Below are 26,124 nucleotides of genomic sequence, written 5' to 3'. Positions count from 1 at the left end.
TGTGGTTCAGTATTGGCAGATTCACTTTTTATTTTATTTATTCATTTCTTCACAGAGCACATCTGAAATATTCAAAAGAAAATGCACCTTGGGAAGCTGAACAATACTACTTGGCACTATTGGCTAGCATTTGGAAAACAGCCCTCCTAGCAGTGCCATCCATTTCCCTTACCGCTGATTGGTAAGGGAAATGCTTTCCTTTCGAATTCTGCTCAGTTCTCATCTTCGTTCAGTGCTCTGTCTGGGATTTCACGCATTGAGCTTGATTTCTCTGGTTGAACTTCAATCAGGGAGTTGTGAACGATGATGTTGGGGGTTGTTATAGAATTGTGGTTTGGCAATTGAAGGTTGTAGTCTGGCAATGGCAAGAAATGATCAAAGCCATGTTGACTACGCTTTCCAATAAACTTCATAGTGTAGATTCCTTCACAATAAAGCTGGTACAAGACATACGCCACAGCTAAATGTTAGTAGGATCAAGAGGAATGTATAAGACTTTTTTTTTGCTGGCACAGATGTCATGGTCCTACTCCCCACCGAGTCGTTTACTTGACACGCAAATTCTGCTAAGCTTCATCAAACTGGTGTGTTACATACGTCCCAGTCAAACGTTAGTGATTGGGTAAAATCAGGTCCAATCATTTAAAACCTAAACAGAGTCCATGCTTCTAGAAAGCAATTCTTTCTCAATAGCTGAGGGTCCAGACCGTGCGACGCGTAGAACAAGAAACTGGTTTATACCAGTCTAGCCGTACCTCCAAGAGCAGAGTTAAGACTCTTAACTTCCTAGTGTTTTTGCGGTAGTGCCAAGAGTGTTTCCACTGTGTATAACAGTGGATATTAAGGTATATTTGGAGTTTGAACTTTAAAAATAGGAACCTTTCTTAGTGGGTATGCTACCTCAGTAGCTTAACTAGAAAACTAGAAATGGTCATCATTCAATCTGCCATTTTAAAGAGCTGTGAAGAAAAAAACCCGGAGCATTAGAGCTTCTTCTCTGTGTTGTGGTGAGCTGTAACTCATACTCACTTGAGCAGACGGCTCTTTTCCTTGCCAGTCGGAGCATCTCTTGACAAATGAAGGTTTCATCTAAAGTGAAGCTTGGAAGCTGTTTTTGTTTTGAAATCAGTGGAGCGCATCCTCTCCTTAAAGTTGTTTTTCACTTCGCTGCTAATTTAAAGTTTTTTGGCTGACACATCCTTGAGAGGAGTCCATAAACATTCGGTCACCAGCCGGAGCTGCCTGCAGGTTTAACGGCTTCTCCCGTGTCAAATCACCACACTGCTGCTCTCGCTCGCAAACCATTCTGCAGACTTGTTTTATATCCAGTCACTGGATGGCCATACATATCAGCGTTTCTTGTTCTGAGTTCCTGATTTTAGTTTGAAGGTGTTCGCCGTATGATATTTTACAAGGGTGAGATTTTCTTGTTCACTCACAGCTTCAGATAACAGGTAGACATGACTGATATCAAAACACAAATTAGTGCCTTGAAGGAAAAAAAGATGGAAGGCACAGCAGATGACATTGTTAGCAAGAAATGGTCGTGGAGAAATTTTGGCTACATTTAAATAGCTATATTTTGGGCTTTATATTATGTTATCCTTCATCAAAAACATCTCTGGAGTGTTGCTTTGATTCCTTCATACATGTTTTAGGAATTCTTTAATCTCCCATGGCAACCATTCTACCCCTCTCACACCACCGTCACTCGGCTCCTTCAGACTAGCCAGCAGCAATTAGCAAAAGGCACTGTTGTGATGATGAGACAGGCCTCTTTCAAGGTGTTAAATTGTGAAGCCAAATTTCTTTTACGTTTGATATATACAATATTTTTATAACAACTGCAAGTAACTTTATTTGATTGTGCTATAAAATGGCACTAAGTCCCAGGATGGACTCCTCTCAAGGACTCCTGCTTGTCTGACCAAAAAAAAAACAACAAAGTAGCCTTACGTGGAACACATGTTCCGACAAAGTTGTGAAATACCAGCAATCTGCTGTACCACCTGAACCAGTGGCTCCGCTGGAGAACGCAGAGTGTAAAACTTTACGAGCCCAGACGAGAGCGAGCGCTAAGGCCCCTCAGACACCTGCACAGTGTAATATCACAGCAGTGAGACGGTCATTTGTTTCCATTCAGTTTATCTAGATAGGGCCAATTCACAACATATGTTGTCTCAACACACTTTACAAAAATAATCATTCAGTACTCTCAAAGTTAGACGTCTTTTTTTTCCAGACATTGTTTTATATAATTTTCATCTCTGAAAGCTGCTGAATTATGACTGAGCATAAAGAATTGTTTTTTTTCCAAATTAAATGGACATGTTCAACTTTTAAAAATAATACTTAGAAATAAAAAATAACCTCCTGATATGTTCAGACCTTACCAAGAAATGTTACAGATGGACAAAAAGTGATTGGTTTTATGTCGCCATTTCTATTGACTGATGCCTCCAATTTTATCTAGATTTTTTTCTTTCCATATATCGTTTAGAAGAATGATGCATAATAATTTTTTCAGTCATGAGTAACATGAAGAGCCATGTTGTGGGAACCAAAAGGGTGAATCACTCCTATTAAGCTAGCTCCCTATTTTAGAATCCCATAAGCAGAATGATTGTTTTTTGTATATTTCTCCTTAGTATCAAAACAAAACGAATAAAAATATGATTGATATGAATATCATACCAGTCCACATGTGTGCCTTTTAATCTGAATACATTTTACACAAACTTCTTCTGACCTCTCTGAAGGAGAAATTATCAGTAAAACCTCATCGTTGTATTTTGTCCACCTCCACCTTCTTGACCCCTTGAGCTCCGATTCTCATCTCTCCTAATATGAGTTGAATGTAAATCGCGGTTGTTTCATTCATGTTTTGTGGGTGTGGATGGCCCATGGAACCTGAAAGCACTCACTTGGCTTTTGAATGTTAAAGTGAAGAGAAAACCCTGTTGTTACTGCATGTGTGTACGGCAGTAGAAATCCACATTTGAGCTTAACCACTGATGGCAAGCTATAAAGGTGAAAGCGCATGAAAATGAAAACACTGTTCCTGAGAGAGACGTGCCAGCGCAGCCTCCGCCGGTGCATTTTGTGATTCTTCACTCCTCTTGTATGGTAAATCTCCTTTGCCCACTCGTGCTCTGACTGTTTACCCCCCACGTCTTTCCTATACTCTGTGCAGTTTCCATTTCCCGGAGGTGTTTTCAGCTGGCGCGCCCCACCTCTTTGAACTGGGATGTTTGATATCTGAAATGAGCAAAGGAGTCCTGGCTGGGAAGCTTTCTCCTCAGCAAATCCTCCAGTCTTTTGTGTATTTAATGAGCAATTGCATACTCTTAACCATGCATGACTTTGATAAAGCTAAACTCGGTAGATGAATAGGCTCCCCCTCCCTCCACGCATCGACGGCACACTTCATAAGGCTCCGCATTGCCTTGGCTTCATTGTGGGGGCTTGGACTTTGGGACAATGGTGTTCTGATGCTGCATAAAATTAGAAACGGGTTCAAAAGCCATTATTTTCGATGCACATGCATCACGTCGGCATTTTGTCAACTAGCTCATTGTTCTGTCTAAGCCGTCTGAATGCGGACAGGAAGGGAAAGGCAGGAAGAAAAATGAAGGCAGGGGGAAAACGTGGTGTGAAAAATACACAATAAACGATAGAATGTGTTCATCTTTGCTCATCAGTCATTTTCATGTTTTCTGCTGCACCTCATCTGAACAGGCACACTCACATTGTGGTACTTCTCTATGGAGTTGCTGAAAACACAGAAATAAATTAAACACTAAAGTTTCTAAAGTTTTGACCAACACAAGTGCACCAAACACACATTTAGTTTGCACTCTTGTATGTGGGAGTGGGGGCTCTGGGGCCATCTCTGGTGGCTCCAAGTGGGTTGGATAGCATAGTAAGAGCTGTGTGTCGGTGGCATGTTATGTAAAAGTAGCTGTTGGACTTATTTCAACCTGAAGGGTCAATTCAGACACACTTGTGAGCTGTAGTGGATGTACACAAACAAATATTGGACTTGACTACTAATATAACCAGTCTTTGCAGAGACAAAGGATTTTAGTAAGACTTGGCAGAACCTCAGTATGTGTGTTTTTGCTGCAAGTAAAGTTCCAGAGCAGAAAATGAGAAAAAGATGCAGTTTAAATGCTAATGTTTTCACACCTGATAGTCCGGTAGACTCCAAAATTGTAACATCTATTACTTTTTCAGCTGGTGCTGTTCACTTGTGTCACTGTGTCAAATGAACAAAACGCTTTGAAAAACCAGACTATATTCCACTTTTTCACAATAGTCTGAACGTACCAATTCTGATCTTTTCTCCATCACAAAAAATCTGATACGTATCCGATAGTTTTCAGAGCATCTGCAGTCTGAACATACATGTCGAATTTAATCCAAGTTTTATGACAATTAAATCTGACATAATTCTGCAACAGCAGAAACCAGACGCTGTAAATCCATTTCCAGAAGCAAAACCCAACGCTGTAAACGGGTAGCCCAACTCCTCGTTTCCACCCAGCGCTCCACCATGGGTCGTAGCGGTAGAGGGTCCTGGAACCTCTTCATCTGTAGGCCCATCAGACAATGTTATGGTTAGTCCATTGATTGGGACATAGAACAACATCAAGAGTTACTACTTTGTCATATTTGTCACTGTGCTACTTTAGCTGAGTGTTAGACGTTTGGGTCTCACCTTCCCAGTGAGTCCACTGAAACCTTTTTCTGAATCGCCGGACTAGAAAACACTGAATCATAACAACTCGTGTCCCACGAAGTAGAAACAAGACATTACAGTACATGCAGTCTGGGAGATTTTAATGATGACTCTAAATCGTCACTCCACAGAGCTGCCTTTTAAAAGTGTGTTTATCAAATTAATATTATTAAAAATGAGTAATTGAACAACTTTGTGTGAACAGAGCGTATTTTCCCCTGTGTGTATAACTACTTGTAAGCCAACCAGCAGATGTCACGTCCTGAATACTGAAGTACAGATATAGAAAAATGTCATTCAAGGAATAAAAAAAGGGAATTTAAAAAATCTGGAGCTTCCATATTTTACAAAATGCAGTAAGAGGAAAATAAAGTCCAATTTTATGCACTGCCTACTTTAAAAAAAAATAATCTAACATGTTGCATTTTTGTATTTCATCATTGAGGTGATACAAAGCATCATCTGAACACATAAGCCTTCAAGATGATTCAAAAAAAGAAAAAAAATGTCAGTTTTGGATGATGAAAGATAAGCTGATGTAATCAGTTATTTTCCTATTCACAGTGAATTTACACAGGAGCATTCAGCTCATTAAAATGATCACAATAAAAGCAGCTGCCACAGACATCTGACACCTGAACCCCAGACCCAGGGTTCATGCATGCCAGCTGATAAAGAAACAATTAATTCAAAAGTTATTCTTTCCCAGCAGACGTGTCCAGAGGGCTTGGGGGGGGGGGAGGGGTTGTTGTTGGTAGAAGAAGTGGGGATGGTAATTAGAAAAACAACAATTGTTGCAGCAGTGATTTCTGCTCCACATCTCACATCGTTATTGTATCTGCATTTCCAATACAAACGTGCGCAAAACTTTGACATTGTTCTGTTAATGTTGGAAAAAAAAAACACAATTTTGCGATTGCAACAGAAATAGAGACAAAATTAAAATCACACGTGATTTTAATTCCGTGTGATTAAAATCACACGGAATTAAATCTGGCTATCTATTCTCACTGTGGCTGTGTTGTGACTTGTGGGAGGTTATTATGCCATGGATTTTATGTTCTATAGATGAAAGCAGTTATTTGAAACAGTTTCTAATTTTTGTTCTGTTCCCAGCATTTAAATTTTGTTATTTAGTTGTATGTTTGGTTTGCTGTTAACTTGCAGTAAGAAGGTCAGGGGGGGTCAGGAAGTCGAGCCTGCGGCTGTTTATTTCTATAAACCAAGTTATGATATTTCCATACTGGCTGCTGAGGGACAGAGGTTTGAAGTTGTTTCAAACTGACTCCTCACTTGGACAAATAAATGTCAATATTCTAAAGGTCTGCAGCAGTGTAATATTGTTGAAGCGTTAATATTTGATTTAGTTTCTGCATAGCCTTGTGCTGCATAATACTGGAGGATTTGATTCAGTTTATTTACATATGTTTAAATTTGCAAACTAGATCTAGATCAGTTTATGGCGCAGGCTGTATAATCTCCCACTTGATAGATGCCTCATTCATCTTTGAATGAAGCTCACTTGTCAGAGTTATTGTTCCCGGAAGCAGAGCTGCTCAGTTTACCAACGCTGAATAGATGGAGAAGGATTCATAAAATCATCACTTCCTCCTCTGCAATCCTCCATGCCAGAAAGGCGTTTCTTTTCTGCTTGTGAGCAGCAACAGAAGACAGGAGTTCAAGGACTCTGCAAGGACTCGGATACTTGAAACCCCCGCCCTGCCACTTATATCCTCACACAGAGACAATGACGGCTCCTCCTTCCACCTGCCCGCCTCTTTCTTGTCCTCCGGTACGACACTGAGAAATGAGGGCTGCTGTGACCTTGCAGCAACTTGCAAATGTGCACCTAACTGCTTGGCGCTCAGCTACAGCGCATCCACACCTGCTCTGTCACGTGTTGGGGAGTACATCTGCAGAGGAATGCTGTTTATAGGTCCTCTGTCCTCCCCTCAGGGGGTTCATATCATCACAAGGTCCAGCAGTCAACATAACCCCTCGTCAGCTCTTTTCCTCCACCTCCCTGACCATCACACCTTTAGAATAATAAGTGTGTGAATCAGCCGCTCCATCGGCATACGGCAGCACTGTAACCCCTACCTTTGCCCTTAAGCGGGACCAATTAGCACCTCCCCTTGCTTCGGTTTTGCCCCAGTGGTTGCTCCGGATTTTGTTCATGACCCCAAATACACAATGAATGTCATTGCAGGCTGGATTAGGGTCCCGTCATTCATTACTTACAGTTTGTCTCGGAAGCTTGCGAACCCTCGACAGTCAGATAGTCGAGGGTTCGCAAGCGTTGCTCTTGGTTTAAACTGGGCTATGCACCCTTGGCAGCCAATGAGGTTTGTCTTGTCTTTCAAGGGACGCTTGAAAATGCGCAGTGCAGTGGGAGCCCCCGTCGTGGAGGCAGTAGAAATTGAAGTGGAAATGACAAACGGGACTGTGGAGCCCCAGCTGCCAGGAAGGACAGAGCTCAGGGGGAAAAGCAGCCGAGTCTCTAGAGGATAAACTACGTGAGGAGGAGATTTCTCCTCACCTTGAAGGGAGCAAATCTGACAGGCAGAAGTCACCGTCAAAAGAAATGCAGCTGAACTTGAATACATACTGTTTTTTCTGTATATGTATCAGTTAGTTCTAAACCTTACAGTGCTATAAAAATATGCACAGCCCTTGAGTCTTTTCAAATTTTGATAGCCCAAACATTAATGTACTTTATCTGGATTTATCGTTAGACCATCACAAAATATTGTCCAATTGAACTTGAAGTAAATGTGAATCTCTTACATCCTTGCAGGACAGGATCAGATCTAGTCCCCGTTTCTGATGGTTAATGGGCAAGAGGTACATAACTGATGTAGACCGTTTGGATAATCTAGCATGGGTGTTGTTATGTCAGAGGAAACTAGAGTACCTGGAGAGAACCCAACCATGCAAGGGAACAATATACAAACTCCCTGAATTTGGGCCCCAGCCAAGAATCAAACCGATCTCTGGCTTTCAGAATTTATGACCAAACAATCAGTGTCAACCTTCCTGAGTCAATACTTTGTAGAAGCATCAATGTAGAAGGTATAACTCACATGGGGTTTGACTCTTTCCTACCATCTAGATTGGATGTAAAACACCAATGGCCAAACATTTTCAAATCTTGCCCCAGATTTTCAATTACATCTAGGTCTGAACTTTGACTGGACCATTGTAACACATGAATAGGCTTGAACACAAATCACATTATTAGAACTCCAGCTGCAAGTTTCAGGTAATTTCCTTCCACTGTCCAAACAATTAAAATTGATAATGAAGTGTCAATGAAATATACATTTAAAACATTGACCAATCATGTCATGGTACAGATTACATGCTATGTATTGATGTACGCCAGGAAATGACTAGAATCTCAATTGACGTCATTTTGAGGTATAAAACTACGACCTGACTGTTAAGACGTCACCTTTTCCAGCCTGGAACTGGTCCCTGTTTGAACATTTCCTTAATTAAACAAACCTTTTTAAAAATTTGACAACATGATGGATTACACTGAAAATAAATGACATAATTTAGACCCTATTTACTGATTAGACACTTCTGAATACAGTTGGTTGCACTGGATTTTACCATGCATCATTTCCCTTCCATTTTATGATTACAGCCTGGTTTGTGTTGGCTTATCACATCAACCTCCTTTTAGTCTGACTGATTGTGGCAAAGGGGTGTGAATAATTTATAGACAGTAAATCTGAGAAAGATCAAAACACAGCTGTTTTCAGCTTAAACATTCACGTTACGACTAGCTGGAGTGTTTATCCAATCTTTTGCCTTTATGCCCGTTTCCAATGCCACTGAATGGATGGCTTATTGTAATGCTCAAGGCTGGACAGAGTAAAGAAAGCTTGACGTCTTAGAAACATAAAGTTTCCACATCGGAGCGCACTCGAGCATGTAAGAGGATTTCACCTTCACTCACAACTCTCAGTCAAACCACTCTGGATACGGCGTAAAGCAAGTGTGTGGCTTAGCAACAGTTTGTCGAACCAAACAATGTGGAAACAGAGGCGAGTTTTGGCGCGCGTCCATAATCAGCAGAGCAGATTCAACCAGCGGTGTCCTACCTTCTTCAGAGAGACGTCGTACAGACTGCCTCCTCTATATTAATTAGGAGAGTCAGATGTTTAGCTTTGATATAAACCCAGCAGGAGGAAGAGTGATGTACTTAATCAAGAGACTAGAGAGAACAGAGTGACTGGATTCTTGAAGGTGTGTGTGGGTGGCAGCATTACAAGCAGCAGGTGGGTGTGAGCAGTGGAATAAAAGCCCAGTCAGTTCAACGACAGGGTCAGCTTAAATCTCCTTTTTTTACTATTCCTTTTATATACTAGAGTTGCTCTTTGAAATTCTTCTGATTTCCAGCAGTCGATGCTATTGGAGCCTTTGCTGGAGTGTGGAAGTCTTTTTACTGTCTCTGATGTTAATCTGAGTCATGGGAAAGGTAGAAAACCTGCTTATATCGAGTCTTAGTCTGAAAGCAGCATCACAGCTGCAAACCCTGGTCCTAAAGCACCTTTAGATGACAAAAATTGTCTCTAGTTGATGGGTACCAGTGCTAAAAAGTTTGTTGCCCTAACCGTAAAGCACTAATTACAAACATTAGTTCTGCTAATGCTAAAGTGCTATACTAACATGGTATTTAGCAGACCATGTTGCAACATAATAAATTGCCCTCAATAGGGTCAATTTTGTCATTACACACAAACCTGTACGGCTTGGGCTCAGGAAGTGATTCTTTTACTCCTGGTTTTAGGTTTTTTGTTGAGTACTGCTCACTCTGTCGATAACCGAAACTCAACACACACGTCGAACTTTATTCAGCTGAAAGTTAACAAAACAGCCAACAAAATTAGAACTTCAAAGTTTATGTAGAAAAAGTAATTCGGGGCAAGCTAGGCGTTTTCACATTTAACAAAAACGCTAAAGCGCAAAACAAAAAAATGAGCTCTGCTCCATAGGAATGTCTATTGCTAGAAATTTACATTACAAAGAAGCACATAAGTTTTCCCATGTGCTGCACAAATATGAATAATTTCCCAAACAAAATAACTTGCAGGGTTTTGTGTTCAACAAGAATTTGGCATATTTCTTGGAGGATACTTAACAAATTGGTAGATTTCCATTAAGCACAGTTTACAAATGGTCTATACGGTTGTGGAAATCCCAATATCAGACGATGTTTTTATGTTGGATCATCCAGCAGTTTCATTAGTTAAGAAGTTAAATTCTGAAAACTTCATGATCTTCGTGGTGTAAGCCTCACCCTGACTCTAAGCTCTGATGTTTCAACAGTTTTTGGTTCATTGGAGGCTTGATGGTTCCTACAGGCTGACATTACGCTTCATAAATATTCTGTTTATGGCCCTAAAGGAAACCAACCAGTTTCAATGTTTTCTACCCGTTCTGCCAAAGAGGACTAGGCTGATGTCCAGCCAGAGTAATGCCAGATTGCACCAAAAACAGTATTATCACTGCGCAATTTAATGCATCCATTAATGTAGATCTGTACAGGTTTGCTAATCAGATTGTTCTATGTACAGCGTTTTCACATAACTCCCATTAGCTGTATCCATAACATCAAACAAATATCTTCAGCTGGGATTGTTGCTAAAGGTATTTGAGCTTCTATAGACGTCAACATTAAAGCACACAGTAGAGGAGCTTACTGTATGTCTCCTACACATTTCCATTGTCCATGGGATTTAGTTTGCTGCTCCGCAGAACAAAACAGTTCTCAGGATTACCGCCCGGCGTTTCTTTTGAAATCACTGCTATTTACGTGAGCGTTATTTTAACCCTTCAAAGACCATTTAAGTCATGAGCTGCCTGCTGCAGAGAATGTTGGGTGTAACTTCAGCTAAAGGCATCGTTTACTCTGTAAACCAGAACGTCAAAAAGTTTTAGGAATGTCACTATTCTCACTTGCTCATCTTATCTCTTAAATAACCAGCAGTTTTTATAAAAATTTTAGCATGAAATGTGGCTTTTCTGGTTCATGTTTGAACAGGTTTCGTTTGTGCGTGAGAGACTGCCTTGATTTCTAAATATGCTTCCCGATAAGTACTCATTCACAGTGCTGCTCAGAGATAAATATACATTCGATTTATTGGGTTATAATGTCCATTTAAGGGGCATATAAAGCATCTTCCTGTTTGATTGGTTACCTGTGTTAAAAATGGACGTGTGAGGGTCAGCATGCTTCTGAATGAACCGGCAAAAACAGTCGGTTAAGACTAATACCAATGATGAGTTACATTTATCAAGAGATTATAGATTTAGTACTTGTCTGTGAATGATAAATGTGGTTCCTGTTCATCATTCCTTGAAAGGACAGACGGCTCAGAAGGTAATTAAATTAGTCCATAAAAACAAAAATGGGATTTTTAAATGTTGAAACTTGTTTCAAGGCAACTTACTGATATAAAACTGCTTCTAAATAATGAATAGAAATAAGGTATCTGTATACAGAGCTTCAGGAACATGGGGATAAATCTGCTGCCTGGTAAACCAAGGTAGAACTTTCAAGTTCAGCTTATTTAATTAGGATTTTATATGATAGATCAACATGGCTTTCATAACTGTAATGTGTGAGGAAGCTGTACATTTAAAAATGCAAAAAAGTGTGGGGTGCATATGAGACCCTTATATAGAGTAAAACCAAGTGCAACTTTGGAACTCATCTAATCTGCAGACTCCACCAGTGTGAAATTTAATCTGACAGACTCCAAAAACCTCGCAGCTGTAATTGCGGTGAAGGTTTGTTCCGTAAAACGTCGAATCCTGGGAGATGTAGAAACATGGAGGTCACATTTTTCAGACTTTTCAAACATTTTAAACTATACATGATTTTCCTTCCACTTCACAACTACATGCAGCACTTTGTGTGTCTATCAAATAAAGTCCCTATTAAACACCATTTGTGCTCGTAATACATTTGAAAGACGTCAAGGATTATTGTCATTATAATTATTACTGACATCCTAAGAAAGTTTAATCAGTTTATGAGACATTATACTGATAAGACCATACACAGGAAGCTGGATTCAAATTATTCTGGTAGAATTTAATAAACTAATAAAACTTTTATCATGCTTGGGGTTTAACAAAAGACTTCTTTATGTTGACTCAGTTCTCTAAAATAAAACAGGAATTAATTAGAATTATAAAAAGCAGTTTGGTTATTGGTTCCCCGTAACGAACGAACACGCTGAAGAAAATCCGCCACATCTTTGCAATCAGAAAACAGCCCTGGAGCCGTGTAAACACGTGTTTAAATCTGTGTCATGAGCAAACGCCGCCAGGCTCTCCGCGAACATATTTGCACAGAAATAGCTCGGCTAAATTCACATCGCCGATCGTATTAGAATCTCCAGAAGTGGCTCGGAACAATCCTTTCATATCAGGCTGTTTAAAATCTAATTAAAAATTTAATGCAGTATCGCTATGAAATATTCAGTAATAGTCCATGCGTGGTATCTCTGCTGCCATAAGCCCTTCATCAGAGAGAGGGGTTATTGTGCATGGAATGAGAGGAGGGAGTAAAAACAAGGCTGGCAGAATTGAACAGAAAATTATCTGCCACGCAGCGTAATGACCTGCCTTCCTACGCCTGTGTAATTTAATGCTGGCTTTGCAGGTCACACTTGGTGGTTGTGTAATGTATGGTGCTTTACATGGAGGGTCATGTAAGCCGTTAATGAGAGAAGCACTGATGAGGCCTTGAAAAGTAATAAAGTCCTCTCCTAGGAGAAGCCCTCTGTCAAAAGGCCACCCATCCTCTTTACTCTCAGGGTTGTATTCCTGAATGCTAGCTACACACTGATGCTCTTTTCATTTCTTCTGCTTCAAGGAATCAGCTGTTGAGCGGAATGGTGCGATTTTCAGAAGGACCAGACCGTTTTCTGATCAGTGAATAGACCAACTTCCACACTCTTCTGTGTGGAAGTTGTTTCTGTGGGGAGAAGAGATGAGGTTAGCTATTTTCTGTATCAGTGCGGTGCTTACATTTAACTTTGTGGGCATAAAAATGAGCATTCATACCAGCTTTGGAGACATTTTGTTGAACTGGCTAGAAGGGATACACAATATTATTGGCATTGTATCGGTATCAGCCTTTCCATCAGAATAATTCACCAATATAAAAGGTGATGCCTGCAGCACAGTACAACGTCATAAACTGTTAAGTATTAATGTACGACTGATGTGCTTTTCACTTGTTGCTTGTGAACAGGTTAAGTTTGGTTTTGTGAAGATTTACAAATGTCCACTGTTTGACTGTTGTCATTGTCTAAGAGAGCAGATGTCATGAATAAATTTGACATTAAACATAATGCAAGTTGAAAGTGTGGCATCATTTTCTGCCTCCTTTTTTAGCATTTTGCATTTGGTAGCAGGCTAAATTTGACAAAAATAATGCAACATTTTAATTCCACAGTAGAGACAGCCATATAGTTTCACTAAGTAGGGGAAAAAATATGGGCATTGGTTATTGGCCAAATTAGTTTTAGCATATCGGATATTCTTGGTGTTTCTTGGTGTAGTTAGTGAAATTGAACAGAAAAAGGTGAATAAACAGTTAATTTATAATCATATCAAATATGGGGGCAGTTCATTTTTCACTGGCAGTTTGCAATGCCTCATTTAAAAACAGCTTTTTGGATTTACTCATGTTATCTGTGGTTGGTATTAAAAGGTGTTTGAGCTGAAACATTTATAACAAAAAGCAAACCGTTGTAAGAGAAAACTAAATGCCGTTCCCTTGGACGTTAGAAACTTTTGTGTCGAACACAAGTCGTTTCTTTCACATAAGCGCAAAGAAATGGAGCATATGATGATGTTAAAGTCCCGCTTTAAGCACTTTGCACCTGCAGCAGATTTCAAATTATCCTTACAAAGCATTTTTCAATAGACATGTCTTGATAATATGTAGTTAAAGTAGTTAAAAGGATTAGTCTGTCCTGCATGACTACCGTATCACTTGGCACCATGTCAAAGATAATTAGGAGCCATTAAAACGTTTTCTGGGCGAGCTCTGTTCATTTTCTGTCTCATTGCACTGAAAGCTCAGGGTCTCCATTGTCATCCAAGCATCAGAACAAGACGATGAGGGTCACGCTGTACTTTTTTTTTTTCTTTTTTCTAGGACTATTTCTTAGCTATGAGCGGTGTTAAATCTATCATCGGTGCAAATATTTTGCACAACTGTTCACGAACCTGAGCACAGGAGTTCAGCAGTGGCCTGTTAATTGGTGAGAAACTCTGTCACACACACACACACACACCCACACACACGCACCGGGTGCATAACAATGTTCCACCCACGCTCACACCTACACAACAGGCTTTTGCTTTTGGTATTTTGCTCCCACAGCGTTGCGAGTTGTTGGTGAAGATTTGCACTTGTGTCCGTGGCAACGCAGAAATGCTTTCTTTTAAAAAGACATTTTTCCCTAAAACTTTTTCCTCTTCCACATTTGCTGGGGATCCGCAGACAAGGCAGAGAGCCAATGTGCGATAATTGCCTTTTTGTCTGAGCGAAACGGTGAGCCAGAAGAGGAGTTCAAGGGTGCAGCCATCGCTCAGAGCTTAGACTCCCTCCTGCTGCTGGATTCAGTTTTTCTCCCCACTACATTCAGGTAAACAGACAGCATGGGGAATAAAGGCGCTGCTGCTCAGCAAAGGAGATCACAAACTCATGCAATGGGGGAATCGCAGGGGGCTATTAGGCTTACAAAATGAATTTTTATTGGCTGAGGTCACACACTGTGTGTTTATTTTCCCTCTGCTCTCTTTGCAGCTCAAACGTAGACAAGAATCAAGCCTGTTTCTCATGTTCCACACACGTGTTTATTGTTTTCTTCCTCTGACTTGTTAGAAACATATTTGTGATCTCAATGGAGAGCAGCTGAAACACGAGTAATCGAATTTTACGACCTTCAAAAAGTTAATGAAGTTGGAGTGCAACTTTTTCCGCTTTTCAGTGAATTTTTCCACACGTCATCAACTGGTGCCAGACTGAATAATGCTAGAAGCTCAACTAATAAGGAGCCATATCACAACAGAGTAAACATACTAGCATTATACTAGCACTTTAGCAAAGTGCACTAGATTGAAATATTGTCAGCAGAAAAAGGTGGTGTCCTAAAGACTAGCTGTATGAGTTGAACTTAGAAACAAATGAAGAACCTAAATGTGTTTCACATGAAATTATGTCATTATGACATAATGGCTTTCTTTACCTATCTAACCTGCTGTTAGCCCTTAACAAGTTTAGCTCATGTATTGGTCTTTTTATGGTAAATACCAATACTTTGCCCCACCTTGTGACTCCAGACGTTTGAATTTTAGCCCACTCTGTGCAGAATTATTGCAATTGAGACACATTGGACATGTGGGAAGCAACGAATGACAGCGACAGGTGAAAGTCTCTGCCACCCTCGGTGAAACCCAACACACAGGACGCAATAATGGCAAAAAAATGTCAACATTTTTCAGCTTTCTTCAGTCACATTACATGTGCAAGATCATAATTTTGTTTGATTTCACACAAATTTAGCTAATTTCACCGATTGATTTCACCTCACATGGAGTTCAGGTGGGTCAACCGATATTTTAGTCACACATCGATGTGACAAAGTTGGGTCTCAGGTGTAGAAAACCACTCTGGCTCTGGACAGGACCAGTAGAACTGAACCCAGCACCAGCTCCGGTTAGCCCTCAGTGGAAAAAACCCCAATTGAGACCTCAAAGTTTCTGGTTGTCTTGAAATCAGTGGGACACAGAGTGTTTCTCACAATTCTCATTGAGGTATGCAGAGCAAAAGGTTTTGACACAAAGCGACATCTAATTAGCATATGCATAACGCCACAAATCCTCTTTTCTCCTCTGCTCACAGCTCTTCCTTTCATACACACAAAAACGCTTTGATGGCAGTGGGGTGTGCGGCTTCGTCACCTCAGTGTGATGTGGCGTACTGCTCAGCCCCTCGAATATTCTCTTTGATGTCACCAATATGTCAACGGCAGTCCAGACTGCGACACAGCCGGGTGTTCAAAGAGCAGTCAAACATCATGTGCAGCAACTAATGAGCCGAGCACACTGCAGGCGTCATTCCACATGTATACCTGGTGTGCCCTTTGGTTTTTATTCACCTGCTCTCCACCTGTTCCTCAGTTCATGTTGCCTTGTGGAAATATTGATGAAAGTGAGTGTTTGAACTCAATCACCAGATAAAGGAAGTTTCATTGGAAGGTGGTGGGTGTATCGGTATTCTGTAGAGATGGACCCTCTCTGCTTGGAATGAGTCACGCATGCACTTTCCCTGAAAAACTTGTTGAGCAAGAAATGGTAAAAAGCAGGAAATTATCCAGATGGCTGCCATGATTAGGAGAAAATTGTTCCGTTTTAATCGCCCATAATATTTCCCCTTCCAAGTTGGTTTTCTGAAAGTTTTAGTTAACTGTTAAATGAGTCAAAATAAATTAATGAAGAAAACTTTTTACACTTCAGCCAGCTTCACTTCTAGTTGATATCACCATTGGGCCTCAACTCTCCACAACTTTGAGCCTTTGGTATTTCTCTATCTTATTGTCCTTTTTCTTTGTTTCTTGGTATCACTGTGTGTGGATTTGACAGATTCCTGGGCGTTTTGGTTGATGTTTGGTGCAGTAGAACCCATCCTCTATTGTTCTTGAGCTGGGGGCCTCGACTGCCTCTGTACTCTCATTCAGTCTATCCTTCTCCACCCATTGGTAGCTTTTCTTTAATTTGCCTTTGATACATGCTACATATGTATCAACTTAATGTATGTATCAACTTACATGTATCAACATGTATCAACCATTATGGCTTATCTATCCATAATGGTCCCTCTTGGTCCTCTACTTTCGCATTGGGTTGTGAAAGTAGAAGATCATAAGCTCCTTCTACACAGGGTCACTTTAACTGTTTCTTCCTCAGTCAGCCCCAGCCAGATTCGTCTCCATTTTCAGACTATAAGTGGTTCCTCACCGTTTTTTGTAACCAGTTCAGGGCAAGTACAAGTCAGGCAAAGCTGCAAGGAATTTGACTGAGTGAGGCTGATTGAGTGATGCTAGGCTAGTGCATTATCAAGGCTAGAGTGAGGCTTGACAATGCAGAAGGGGCTATAGGGAGTGATCTTCTTGTTGTACTTCAGGTTCTTGTTGTTCCATTCTGGTTTATGGCTTTAACACTAACTGGTTTCTGGCGTCCCTCCTTGCATCTCAAATCCAGTCTCAGTCTGTTATGCTGACTGACGAGGCATATGAGTCGTAAAACCTCTTTGAGAAGAAACTTCTACCACAGGATAAAGTTAGTTGGGTATACTCAGCAAATACGCTCGTTAGATTTACCAATGGACAGATATCTGGAATAATTGGCCATTAGTAGGGTCTAGGAACACATAACGACAGCAGTGCATGTCTACATATTGGTGTTCACGTGTCCATATGTGTGCTTGTGTATATATGTAGGAGGTGGCAGTACAGGGTGATCTGTACAGTCATTAGCACACAGCAGGTTAGTGGCGAGGCGTGGAGCTCTCCTGCAGCGGAGGCCACAAACCGGGGCTCATTACGGTGTCTCAGTTCAGAACCAGGCCTGATTTGCTCAAGTTCGGATGACTTCAGTTTAACGGTGTGTGCCGTGGATGACGAATCAGCATAACAAATCTCATTAAAAGGAATAAACCTTTAAATGGCACTCAGGTCAAACTGCAAGAAGTAAACAAGTTTAAAGTTAGAATTAAATTAGGTGTTTACATTTCATCCATACAAGCTAGTCCCAGCAGAAAGCTAACCAATTTAAAAATATAAGAAAAATATATAAGCACCAACATGCCTATATTTCTTCTATTTTCTCTTTTTATGTTCAAACATTCCAGAATAAGATTTAATCTTTTAAAAAAATAGCTTAATTATGTAGGAAAACAGAAGTATCAATTATAATAAATTATAGCATATTGATAATGTAGCACTCCCAGTGTTAGTATGGCTATGCTTGGCTTATTTGCCAACTTAATTTTTAATTTGATCACAGTAACATTTAATTTGTGTGCATAATATTTAAAGTATTAATAAAATGCTATTTAAATGTATTTTTATGGCTGTTCAAGATTTTTTTTTAGCAAAGTTTTAAAAAAAAGTACAACTTTTTTGAGTATGACTGCTGAAAGTTTTGGACTCTGATGGGAACACCGTTTAGTGGACAAAAGGTCGAGTTAATAAAAAGCCTTTAAGAGTTCCACATGTGGGAATTGATTAGGGTTTTGGGTTTCGGTGCAGCCAGTAGAATGTGAAACAATCACCGGAAGAAGAATGGATTCCATTAAATACCAGATCATTCTGGATGCAAACACAGTAAACACTTGGAAATCCAAGTAGCACAAAACTGAAGTGGGAGGAAAATGGAATAAAATCTAAAAAAAACCTGCATTTTTACAGTTTTGTTCCTATTTTCATGCATATCTAAAGGGCAGATTGTCGCTTATTTTCAAAGCATACAACAATTTGTATTATTTTTGTCGATAGGGCTGTTCAGTGGCTTACCGACTGACTGAAGGGCACTAACTTGTTTTACTTTGTGCTACATCAGTTCCTTTGAAGCAACAATAAAGCACAGCTGACGGCTTTCATTAACTGGGAAGTGGAATCAAACCCCAGGCTGATTCCACTTGCAGGCTGGGATTTCCAGCAGAACGTTTCACTGAGGTGTAGATGCTAGCAGGTTTTAAACTGTGTCATCAAAAACACTCAACTAAAACCAACACAGATGCTCTGTATCTTTGAGTTTTCTGCTCTCAAAATGAGACATGAGCCTATATGGGGGGCGTGGGAGGGAAGCGTCTTAAAATTTGGTAAAGGCAAAAAGAAAAAAAAAGTTATAACGATTTAACAGCTTGTAGAATCATCTTTAGAAGCAGCAACTTGAAGTAATGACCTCTGTTGGTTTTTATCAAAACTTCCATTGCAGTGTTTTTTAAAAAGCGTTTTTTTAAAGCGCAGCACAAGATCTAGGCTTTTAAAATAAAATAGAAAATTCCTGAAGAAATTTAACCGGGGCCTGCCAAAGTGTGCCGGTCGGTTTAGACACAGCGTTCTGATGCTAAAAATTAGCATTAATGCTAAGTTTAGGTAATAAATTACACAGTAGCATGTGGAGAATCACAAGAATGTTGACCGACATGGACCTGCAACACTGAGTATGTTAAAGTAAGTGTATCAGTTGAAATTAGCCAAAATGCTAATGTTAGCATGAATGCTGTGAGTAGCATGTGGGTATCACTAGCATGCTGTCTTACATTCACTTCCTCCATTGAGTATAGAAAACATAGCTAATGTATAAGAAATAGCTAACATGCTTATGTTAGGGAAAAGGTTCATAGTGGGAGAAAGTGAAATGCTAATATTTGTGCTAATGCTAATGCATTGCCTTGCTGCACAAGGCAGCGCTCTAACCTGAGAGGTAAAGATAATACAGGCTAATATTATTGCACAGCCTATGAGAGGAATATTAAGGCTTTTATTTTGACATATTTTTTTCAGTAAGCTTCATTTTAAATGTCGACACTAATCCCATGTGTAACAGTGGTTGGGTTAAATCAGATCTATAATGCCCAAAACATTCTGCCGTGTTTGTAGTTCTAACATTCAGCCTCCTTCTGTAGTCAGTCAGAGTTCCTCCATCATTGTAGTTTTTTAACTGCCAGCTCAGCCCTCCTCTGTAGTAACAGAGTTATAAAATGATTAAACTAAATTATTTCTTTGTAGCTCTTCTCCAAGCAGGCAACATTTCTTGTCACATTTTACAACATCAGCAGCAGCAAATGCCTCTAAGTTACATTTAATTTTACTTTTAAGATATTTTTAAGTCAAGTATTATTCAAACTTTTAAGCCTGATAGAATGATGAAAAACACTACTTAAATTAATGGTTTTAATATACCATTGTCAATCTAAACTTAATATTTATTATTGGGGCCTGCCCATAGCAATGCATAGGGATGTAATCCCTATGCAATGCATGGCAGGCACCTATTGTTCTACACCTCAAAATAACTGCCGCTTCCTACTACCATTAATGCGGCTCGTACCGCTGCATGCCCCCTCACAATATATATATCAAAACGTGAGGCTCAATCCCGTGAGGGGAGCTATTACTTTTGTTGGCATTTCGAGTAACTGTGGCAACATAATTAACAAAAAACGAGCCAAATTTAACTCAAAACAAAAGTCTAACTGACACAAAACAGTGTCAGTTAGACTCAAAATAGACATAGAATTTAGTCTGCCTCTCTGAACTGCTCTTTAGAACTACAATGACTGAAGGTTAGAACTACAACATGGCGGACACTGAGTGCCTACAAAAGAGGTCTGAGCTGAATGTCAGAACTACAAACATGGTGGAACTGTCAGTTACTACAGAGGAGGACTGAGCTGGCCTTTAGAACTACTTGTGTTTTGGGCATTATATAACTGATTTTACCCAACCATTGTTACACATGGGATTAGTGTGGCAATTTAAAATGAAGCTTACTGAAAATTTCAAAATAAAAGCCTTGAATATTTTTACATCATGTAGTTGCTCTTTTTGGCTTTATTTGACTTTTTCATCCAAAGCACTGTTACACATGATATTAGTTTAGCTCTTTGAAATGAAGCATACTGAAAATTTCAAAATAAAAGCCTTGAATATTTTTACATCAGATAATTGCTCTTTTTGGCTTTATGTGACTTATTTATCCAAAGCACTGTTACACATGGGATTAGTGTGCCAATTTAAAATTAAGCTTAACAAAAATTTCAAAATAAAAGCCTTGACAATTTTTACTTCAGATAATTGCTCTTTTGAGCATTATATAACTGATTTAACCCAGCAATTGTTACACATGGGATTAGTTTGGCACTTTGAAATGAAGCTTAACAAAAATTTCAAAATAAAAGCCTTGAGAAATCTTACATTAGGTAATTGCTCTTTTGAGCAATAAATAACTGATTTAACCCAATGACTATTAGACATGGGATTAGTTTGGACCTTTGAAATTAAGCTTAACAAAAATTTCAAAATAAAAGCCTCAACATGCCCCTGAGGTTAGTGCACCGCCACAGGCGGTGCAATAATATTATTCTGCATTATCTTTTTCTCTCAGGTCAGGGAACTGCCTTGCGCAGCAAGGCAGTTCATTAGCATTAGCATTTTAGCTTATATAAGCTACTAGCTATTTATTTGACTTATTAGCCATGTTTAGTCTACTGAATGGAGTAATACCATTATAGAAAACATCCCAGTGATGTCCCACATGCTACTGACAGCAATCACGCTAACATTAGCATTTTTGCTAATTTTAGCTGATACACTTACTTTATCATACTGAATGGTGCAAGTCAATGTTAGTAAACATTCTTGTCATTGTATTCATATGATTGCAGCTTTCTTTAGCATTGATGCTAATTTGTAGCATCAGAACGCTGGGTCCAAACCGACGGGCACACTTTGGCAGGCCCCGGTTAAATTTCTTCAGGAATTTTCTAGTTAACTATTAAAATCCCTGTTTTAACCTCCAGCCTCCTGAAATATAAACTTCCAACATCCGTCATGATTAATCATTCGCCTCAAATGATTAAGTGACGCAGTTGCAGAGGGTTAATAGTTTGAGTCATGCAGAACTGACCTGACCGTTTCCATAGCAACGATCAGAAGCAAGACATTCCCCCAGAACTACAGTGAGCTCATTGTTGCTATGACATCTTCTATGACATAGATATATGTCATAGATCTGTCAACCAAAGTTGGGAAACTTTTGGTTCTGTGTATAAGATATAACATAAACAGCACCAGTCAGAGATGCAATGAGTTTATAGCAGTTGTTCCACCATGTCTGTAGTTCTGACGTTCTGCCATCACTGTGGTTCTAAAGAGCAGCTCAGAGAGGCAGACTAAATTCTGTCTATTTTGAGTCTAACTGACACTGTTTTGTGTCAGTTAGACTTTTGTTTTGAGTTAAATTTGGCTCGTTTTTTGTTAATTATGTTGCCACAGTTACTCGAAATGCCAACAAAAGTAATAGCTCCCCTCACGGGATTGAGCCGCACGTTTTGACATATATATTGTGAGGGGCCACGCAGCGGTACGAGCCGCATTAATGGTAGTAGGAAGCGGCAGTTATTTTGAGGTGTAGAACAATAGGGGCCTGCCATGCAATGCATAGGGATTTACATCCCTATGCATTGCATGGCAGGCCCCTAATAGGGAATGTGATTAATCTACAGTGTGTTAACGTTGACAACCCCAGTTGACATGCAAACTAGCCAAACTAGTGGCAGTGTTAAAGCAAAGAAAGAGGACAAACTTTAAACCAAGTTCCTACCATCATTGTCTGTGTGGCGTTAAAATTAATCAAATAACTTTTTATGCAAATTTATGCAAATGCAGCTTTTAAAATAAGTCTTTTTTTTCTTTCCAGTGGCAGAGTAAGGAAAGTGACACATTAACCAAGGCATTCAGAACCAGGACAGTGTTTGATAAACAGTTATTTTTTTGCTCACCCTCTCGCTGGCAGCCTGTACTTCTATCATGTAATTAAATCTAAACGAGGACTCTCAGCAGCACAGCTTGATGGGTCTTGCTAATTGGTCTTGCTTTAGAAACCATTATCAGTGGCGCAGCTTCTGGAAAATGGGCTCTGCATTGTCTCTGCTGATTATTTCAGGCTGTAAAAGTATTGAACGTTATGAGCTGCTCCGCTCGTTCGCTGTGCAGTCAGGTGTGCGTCCAGATCGACCGTGTTCGCTGCACGTCTTCCATGTTGAATATTTCAAGTATTCATGTGAATCTAGAACTAGATGTTTTCAGTCACCTGCTCAAAAACCTGCAATTACTAATATGAAGAAATGTTTGACCAAACTCCAAAAGATTGCTAAAGGAGAAGATGGAGGATTTACAGCAACTAAAGACAGGTTAAAAATAATAATTTTGGTCCAAATTGACTCAATAGATTTCTTTTTGGGGAAAAAAGCACAAAAAAGCACATATAAATAATATTAATTCTAATGTTTTCCGTCTCCCAAGAACCTCCAACATGTAACTTCCTGTTCCCGCATGTTTACTTCTTGTATTCTCTTTCAACTCCTCACATGGACAGCATTAAAGTTTCATCTTGAAGTCTGTAAACAACAGAGAGGAGAGAGCCAACAAAACCGAGTAAAAGATTTAAAAAGTGAGGAGTGACTCACGGCCTCCATCTCATCCTGTTGTCCCAGCCGTAAGCCGGGTCCGTTTTCACTTCCTGCCACAGGCTTTCAGACCTCTGGAACTTTTCCCACATTGTGTAATAAATAAAATAAATAAAAATAAATCCATAAATGTGACATGTACTTGTCTTTGGCCCCTTTAGTTGCAAACATACACAGCATAAACATAAACTACTCTTTACAATAAGGATTTAAAAAATTACTGCCGTGCAGTTAAAATATCTTAGCCAATACACTATTTGACTAGGCTAACTTGAAGAATATGAAAACTAATAACTTAAAGAAAAAAATATTACAACAAACACTAGCTAAATATATTGCAGTGATATCACAGTTCAGGTTGAATATATATATACTAATATATATTTAAGAAGCAAAGTTTGTTACAAGGAATTGGGAATATGAGGCTAAATTAGCTCTAAAAGTCGGTGTGTGTTTAAACAACCAGACAAAAATAGAACATTTTAATAAAATAATGTCTCAAGAATCATTTGCTAAATTAGAAAGCAATATTATAATATTAAAATTTATGGCGGTGAAACACACAATTTGGCGTAATCCAGAATTAACAGCTCAGCCACTAAAGACAAAAATAGCAACTGGATCATCAAAATAAGTTCCAAAAACACCTTTAGTTCCACTAATACAAATATTAAAGTGTGTTTGAGCTTTGACACAGTCAGGCAATCATGATCCAGACGGAACAAGTTATCTTATAGGCACCCAGAACTAATGGCAGCTGCAGTTAGCGTCAGCATTAGCTGAGCTTTAGCAATAGCGGCTGGGCTTAACGACTACCATCTTCCCCATTTCCTGGTGACAATGCAGACTTGTATTCATACATGCAGTTTTAGGTCACCAGATATGGAAACAGCAGAGCATACTTTAGTTTGGATACTTTAGTTCTGGAAGGTTTTTCATCAGATCCAGTCTGTTATTCATCAAAACATTAAATCCTAATGCAGTTGTTGCCCCGACAATAACCTAATTTTCTCCAATGCTCATTTTGCAGGAAATGGAAAGAAATCTTCTTTTGTTAGAGCAGTTTTACCAATAAAACTTAAGACACTCAATATTATGTGGGTGGTAAATTCAGACTTATGTAAACTTTGTGACTAAAGAAAATCTTTATTTCGCTTTAGGTCATTGGCATTTTCCCAAGGCTGTCCTATTGACGTTCTTCCTGTCCTTACTCTGAGTCTAATAGTTGTAGTAGTTTTGATCGATGGCTTTGGAAAGAGCTGGCGTCGGCTACTCTGTTAGAGGTGAAGCTCAACATATAAACGTAGCTTTTTGAATATTAAAATTTATTAATGCCAAACTTTGAAGGAAATTTTCTAAATCCATAAACAAGCTCTTCTTTCAACCCAATTAAGGAGGAACTTCTGTATGCCATATTAGGGCAGGACTCTGACGACGGTCAAGAGTGGAATTATTAGCTGGATGTTCTTGTGCAAAATTATGCAGCGAGACGTGATATTAAAGGTTGAAAGTCAAATATATTCAACACAGAGTTCATAGAGGAAATCCATAGTGTTTTACTTAGTGATGTTCAGGATGAGCTGTGTGGAAAATAAACACCTAAAACATGAGATACTTACTTTTTTGGCCGTGTACATAAATATCAGGATATACAGTAGATGCCCAAACTAACCAGCTAACAGAGCAGCAGGAGGATTAAAACTACATAATTCAAACCACATGCAAAATGTTGAAACTTCAAAAACAATTATCGCCAAAGGTCCCATTACCCAGGAGAGGCCTGGTACTGAATAATAAAATGTACACACTGCTTGAATAGAATGATTCAAATTAGCTCTTTGCACAAATAATCCCCCCCACCCTCAATGCCAACAAAAACCCAAGAACTCAGAGTCAATAAAGCAACAGGCTGAATTATAGCTTCAGATTGGATCTTTAACAAAAGGCATATTTGGAAAGTCATTTCACTAATTAATGTCTGTGGAAGAGGGTGCTTCTTTTATATGCGTTGCTAATCCGATGTGTGGAAGATGTTCTCACTCCGGCTCGCTCCTTTATGAAAACTGATAGCCGTACAGTGAACTTATTGGATTACGAGTGTTAGAAGATATTGAGACGTGCCGTTTCTCCCAGTCCTATAATATTTAATGAAATTTGCCTCATTGTTTGACTTGGAGTGGATTTGTAAAACACTATGTAACTCACATGTAAGGTATTTCTGAGAGAATAGAGGGGGAACTAGTCGGTACGCTCCTCTCTGCACTCGATGACGGAAAGCACTATTTGGCATTTAGGAGATGGATAACTGCAAGTTCTGTAGCATCTGCTGCATATATCAGCCGATACATCAGATTTATGGATCATAAAGTTTTTTTTGAAAGCACTAAAACAACAGGGGTTTCAGGGTGTGTGATATAGACGTGCATCGCAGCGGTGTTGACTTTAAACAGCAGATTCTTAACTCCTGGCTGTAAAAGCTGCGAGGGAACACGGCATCCGGCCCATCACTTCCTCCAGCTTGACAGCGTGACTCATTAAAATGATACAATGAAACTCTCACCGCTACCTTTCACCAGGAACGATTTCCCTACCAGCACTCAGTTTCATGTGTCATAGTTGTTGCATTTCCTGTGAAAAATGTTTTGCACTTTGCCAGAATCACACGGCAGTGGAAAGCGTAGACTACATCCTGCTGGGTTGTTTCTGTAAAAGTTTGCTTCAACTTGTTGGAATGGTGAGTCGAGGAGATCGAACCACAAGCAGCTCAAAAACGGTGACCAAGCTTGATGAGTTACCAAGAAGTCAAAATGATTTTGTCTAAATATGTGTCAGTGTGCTAACTACTTCAGTTCACCAAATATAACCTGTGCTAAGTAGCGGCTAGCTTAGCACAGCTAGCTAAGCACAGGCTAGCTAGTAGCTAGTTTAGCACAGCTTATCTTTGGTGAACTGAAGTAGTTAGCACACTGACACATATTTAGACAAAATCATTTTGACTTTTTGGTAACTCATCAAGCTTGGTGCTAAGAAACTACTTGCTTCTTTATGAAAACTGATAGCAGTACAGTGAACTTTGAGTGCAAGTGCT

At 39.5% G+C, this 26,124-nt stretch overlaps 1 protein-coding gene and 1 long non-coding RNA gene across 8 annotated transcripts in view; one reads left to right on the top strand and one right to left on the bottom strand.

Annotated features, from left to right (window-relative positions):
• Window positions 1–26,124, top strand: part of LOC116715817 (beta-1,3-galactosyltransferase 1-like) — a 147,611-nt gene that overhangs the window by 67,230 nt on the left and 54,257 nt on the right. The gene's annotated exons all lie outside the window — the stretch shown is intronic.
• On the bottom strand, window positions 948–19,691 carry LOC116715819 (uncharacterized). The gene is made up of 3 exons (XR_004338262.1): window positions 19,374–19,691; window positions 6,591–6,594; window positions 948–959 (listed from the first exon to the last, which is right to left on the bottom strand). It is a non-coding gene; the product is annotated as an uncharacterized LOC116715819 (long non-coding RNA).

This window comes from Xiphophorus hellerii, chromosome 24 (assembly GCF_003331165.1).
Source record: "Xiphophorus hellerii strain 12219 chromosome 24, Xiphophorus_hellerii-4.1, whole genome shotgun sequence".
In the NCBI taxonomy this organism is placed as follows: Eukaryota; Metazoa; Chordata; class Actinopteri; order Cyprinodontiformes; family Poeciliidae; genus Xiphophorus; species Xiphophorus hellerii.
The sequence above is the reverse complement of the archived record's forward strand: the minus strand, read 5'-3'. Positions and strand labels throughout refer to the sequence as shown.